Source organism: Arachis ipaensis, chromosome B5 (assembly GCF_059453495.1).
Source record: "Arachis ipaensis isolate K30076 ecotype BB chromosome B5, ASM5945349v1, whole genome shotgun sequence".
Classification (NCBI taxonomy): domain Eukaryota; kingdom Viridiplantae; phylum Streptophyta; class Magnoliopsida; order Fabales; family Fabaceae; genus Arachis; species Arachis ipaensis.
This window is the reverse complement of record NC_142440.1, coordinates 25,931,818-25,937,078: the sequence shown is the minus strand read 5'-3', so window position 1 is coordinate 25,937,078 and position 5,261 is coordinate 25,931,818. Positions and strand designations below refer to the sequence as shown.

General features: G+C 39.8%; 1 pseudogene; it reads right to left on the bottom strand.

Annotated features, from left to right (window-relative positions):
* Positions 1 to 1,968: 1,968 nt before the first annotated feature.
* Positions 1,969 to 3,606, bottom strand: LOC148563654 (uncharacterized; annotated as a pseudogene).
* Positions 3,607 to 5,261: the final 1,655 nt, after the last annotated feature.

Below are 5,261 nucleotides of genomic sequence, written 5' to 3'. Positions count from 1 at the left end.
GTCTCTTCCTTGCCTTTGTTGCTCCTCCCTCATGGCTCTTTGGTCTTCTCTGATTTCATAAAGGAGGATGGAATGCTCTTGGTGTTCCACCCTTAGTTGTCCTATGTTGGAACTTAATTTTTCTAGGGAGGTGTTAATTTGCTCCCAATAATTTAGTGGAGGGAAGTGCATCCCTTGAGGCATCTCAGGAATTTCATGATGAGGAATTTCCTCATGCTCTTGTTGAGGTCCATGAGTGGGCTCTCTTGCTTGCTCCATCCTTTTCTTAGTGATGGGCTTGTCTTCTTCAATGAGGATGTCTTCCTCTATATCAATTCTAGCTGAATTGCAGAGGTGACAAATGAGATTAGGGAAGGCTAACCTTGCCAAAGTAGATGACTTGTCCGCCACCTTGTAGAGTTCTAGGGATATAACCTCATGAACTTCTACTTCCTCTCCATTCATGATGCTATAGATCATGATAGCCCGGTCTATAGTAACTTCAGACCAGTTGCTAGTGGGAATGACTGAGCGTTGGATGAACTCCAACCATCCTCTAGCCATGGGCTTGAGGTCAAGCCTTCTTAGTTGAACCGGCTTGCCTCTTGCGTCTCTCTTCCATTGAGCGCCTTCCACACAAATGTCCATAAGGACTTGGTCCAACCTTTGATCAAAGTTGACCCTTCTAGTGTAGGGGCGTGCATCTCCTTGCATCATGGGCAAGTTGAATGCCAACCTTATATTTTTCGGACTGAAATCTAAGTATTTCCCCCGGACCATTGTAAGCCAATTTTTTGGATCCGGGTTCATACTTTGATCATGGTTTTTGGTGATCCATGCATTGGCATAGAACTCTTGAACCATTAATATCCCGACTTGTTGAATGGGGTTGGTGAGAATTTCCCAACCTCTTCTTCAAATCTCATGTCGGATTTTCGGGTATTCACTCTTTTTGAGCTTGAAAGGGACCTCAAGGATCACCTTCTTCTTTGCCACAACTTCATAGAAGTGGTCTTGATGGACCTTTGAGATGAATCTTTCCATCTCTGATGACTCAGAGGTGGAAGCTTTTGCCTTCCCTTTCCTCTTTCGAGAGGTTTCTCTGGCCTTAGGTGCCATAAATGGTTATAGAAAAACAAAAAGCAATGCTTTTACCACACCAAACTTAGAAGGTTTGCTCGTCCTCGAGCAAAAGAAGAAAGAAAGGAGTAGAAGAAGAAGAAATAGAGGAGATGGAGGGGGTTTAGTGGTTCGGCCAAGGGGGAAAAGTAGTGTTTATGATGTGTGAAAATGAAGGTGGTGAAGGGGGTATTTATAGGGTGAGAAAGAGAGGGGTTTTGTGTATTAGGGGTTGGGTTTGGGAGGGAAAGTATTTGAAATTAAATTGTGAGGTGGGTGGGGTTTTTGGGGAAGAGTGGGTGGAGGTGATTGGTGAAGAGATGATGGGAAAGAGAAATGGAGGTGATTGGTGAGGGGTATTTGGGGAAGGGTGTTATGGGAAGGTGTGAATAAGAGAGAGAGAGAGTTGAGGTAGGTGGGGATCCTCTTGGGTCCACAGATCCTGAGGTGTCAAGAATTTCTCATCCCTACACTATTTTGGCGTGTAAACGCCCATTGGAGTGCCAATCCTGGCGTTAAACGCCGGGTTACTGCCTATTTCTAGCATTTAACGCCAGCTTTTCTTCCCTTTCTGGCGTTTAAATGCCAGCTTTTCTCCCTTTTTCTGGCATTTAAATGCCAGATTTTCTCCCTTTTCTGGCGTTTAAATGCCAGTAAGCTTCTCCTCCAGGGTGTGCTATTTTTTATGCTATTTTTTATTCTATTTTTGCTTTTTCAGTTATTTTTGTGACTTCACATGATCATCAACCTAAAGAAAATATAAAATAACAATAGAAAATTGAAATTTAACATAGATAGATAAAAATTGGGTTGCCTCCCAACAAGCGCTTCTTTAATGTCAATAGCTTGACAGTGGGCTCTCATGGAGCCTCACAGATACTCAGAGCATGATGATGGCCTTCCAACACCAAACTTAGAGTTTGAATGTGGGGGCTCTGTTTGACTCTGCTTTGAGAGAAGCCTTTCATGCTTCCTCTCCATGGTTACAGAGGGAGATCCTTGAGCCTTAAACACAAGGTAGTCCTCATTCACTTGAAGGACCAACTCTCATCTGTCAACATCAATCACAGCTTTTGCTGTGGCTAGGAAGGGTCTGCCAAGGATGATGGATTCATCCATATTCTTCCTAGTTTCCAGGATTATAAAATCATCAGGGATGTAAAGGCCTTCAACCTTCACCAAGACATCCTCTACAAGTCCATAAGCCTGTTTCCTTGAATTGTCTGCCATCTCTAGTGAGATTCTTGCAGCTTGCACCTCAAAGATCCCTAGTTTCTCCATTATAGAGAGGGGCATGAGGTTTATACTTGACCCCAGGTCACACAGAGCCTTCTCAAAGGTCATGGTGCCTATGGTACAAGATATTGAGAATTTTCCGGGGTCCGGTTTCTTCTGATGTAATTTCTGCCTAACCAAGGTATTCAGTTCATTGATGAGCAATGGAGGTTCATCCTCCCAAGTCTCATTACCAAATAACTTGGCATTCAGTTTCATGATCGCTCCTAGATATTGAGCAACTTACTCTTCAGCAATATCTTCATCCTCTTCAGAGGAAGAATACTCATCAGAGCTCATGAATGGCAGAAGTAGGTTTAGTGGAATCTCTATGGTCTCTATCTGAGCCTCAGATTCCTCTGGTTCCTTATTAGAGAACTCCTTGGGGGCCAATGGACGCCCATTGAGGTCTTCCTAAGTGGAAATCACTACCTTTCCCTCCTCTACAGGTTCGGCCATGTGGGGCATATTTATGGCCTTGCACTCTCTCTTGGGATTCTCTTCTGTATTGCCTGCGAGAGTACTAGGAGGGACTTCAGTAACTTTCTTACTCAGCTGACCCACTTGTGTCTCCAAATTTCTTATGGAGGACCTTATTTCAGTCATGAAACTTAGTGTGGTTTTAGATAGATCAGAGACTATGGCTGCTAAGCTAGAGAGACTCTGCTCAGAATTCTCTGTCTGTTGCTGAGAAGATGATGGAAAATGCTTGCTATTGCTAAACCTGTTTTGTCCACCATTATTGTTGTTGAAGCCTTGTTGAGGCTTCTGTTGGTCCTTCCATGAGAGATTTGGATGATTTCTCCATGAAGGATTATAGATGTTTCCATAGGATTCTCCCATGTAATTCACCTCTTCCATTGCAGGGTTCTCAGGATCATAAGCTTCTTCTTCAGAAGATGCTTCTTTAGTACTGCCTGATGCAGCTTGCATTCCAGACAGACTCTGAGAAATCATATTGACTTGCTGAGTTAATATTTTGTTCTGAGCCAATATGACATTCAGAGTATCAATCTTAAGAACTCCTTTCTTCTGAGTTATCCCATTATTCACAGGATTCCTTTCAAAAGTGTACATGAATTGGTTATTTGCAACCATTTCAATGAGTTCCTGGGCTTCTTCAGGCGTCTTCTTCAGATGAAGAGATCCACCAGCAGAGTTGTCCAATGACATCTTGGACAGTTCAGACAGACCATCATAGAATATGCATATGATACTCCATTCTGAAAGCATACCAGAATGACACCTTCTGATCAATTGCTTGTATCTTTCCCAAGCTTCATAGAGGGATTTGCCTTTCTTCTGTCTGAAGGTTTGTACTTCCACTCTAAGCTTACTCAATTTTTGAGGTGGAAAGAACTTTGCCAAGAAGGCATTGACCAGCTTTTTCTAAGAGTTCAGGCTGTCCTTAGGTTGTGAGTCCAACCATGTCCTAGCTCTGTCTCTTACAGCAAAAGGGAAAAGCATAAGTTTGTAGACCTCAGGGTCAACCCCATGAGTCTTAACAATGTTACAGATTTGCAAGAACTTAGCTAAAAACTGATGAGGATCTTTCAATGGAAGTCCATGATACTTGCAATTCTGCTGCATTAGAGAAACTAATTGAGGCTTAAGCTCAAAGTTGTTTGCTCCAATTGCAGGAATTGAGATGCTCCTTTCACAGAAGTCAGAAGAGGGTGCAATAAAGTCACCAAGCATCTTTCTTGCATCTCCACCATTGTTGTTGGGTTCGGCCATGTTTGTTTTGTCTGCTTCCTTTTCGAATATTTCTGTTAGGTCCTCTCCAGAGAGTTGTGCTTTAGCTTCTCTTAGCTTTCTCTTCAAGGTCCTTTTAGTTTCAGGATCAGCTTCAACAAGAATGTCTTTATCTTTGTTCCTGCTCATATGATAGAGAAGAAGACAAAGAAAGTATGGAATCCTCTATGTCACAGTATAGAGATTCCTTAATGTGTCAGAGGAAAAGAAGAATGGAAGGATGAGGTAGAGAGGAGAAATCGAACTTATGAAGAAAGAGAGAGTCCGAATTGCTAATTGAGGAGGAGTGTTAATCCTTAAATAGAATAAGGTGAGGAGGGGGAGAGAATTCGAATTTAAATTAAAATAAAAGAAAATTTTTTTTTTATTTTAAAATGTAGTTAGAATTCAAAAATTAGAAAGGGAAATAAAATGAAATTTAAAAACTAAATAAATTACTTAATTAAAAAGAGATTTTTTTTTAAAAAAAGTAGTTTTGAAAAAGATATGATTGAAATAGAAAACTTTTAGAATCAAATAAAAAGTCAAGTAGTTAATTGAAAAATATTTGAAAATTAAATTTTAAAAAGATAAGAAGTTAGAAAAAGATTTGATTTTAAAAATTAAAGTTGATTACTTGACTAACAAGAAATTAAAAGATATGATTTCAAAATTTAAAAATTGAACCTTTCTTAATAGGCAAGTAATAACTTGACATTTTTTTGAATCAATCATATTAAATATTAGCATTAATTTTGAAAATAAGAAATAAGAAAAAGATTTTGAAAATCATTTTGGAATTTTCGAAAATATAAAAAAGAAAATTGAAAAAGATGTGATTTGAAAAAAAAGATATGATTTGAAAAAGATTTGATTTTGAAAAACAAAATCTCCCCTCCTGTGCCATCCTGGCGTTAAACGCTCAGAATGGTATCCATTCTGTCGTTTAACGCCCAAAATACTACCCTTTTGGGCGTTTAACACCCAGCCAGGTACCCTGGCTGGCGTTTAAACGCCATTTTTCCTTCCTCATTGGACGTTTTGAACGTCCAGCTTTTTCTCTGTAATTCCTCTGCTGTATGTTCTGAATCTTCAATTCTCTGTATTATTAACTTGAAAAGACATAATTTTGAAAATTTTTGAATCTTTAATGA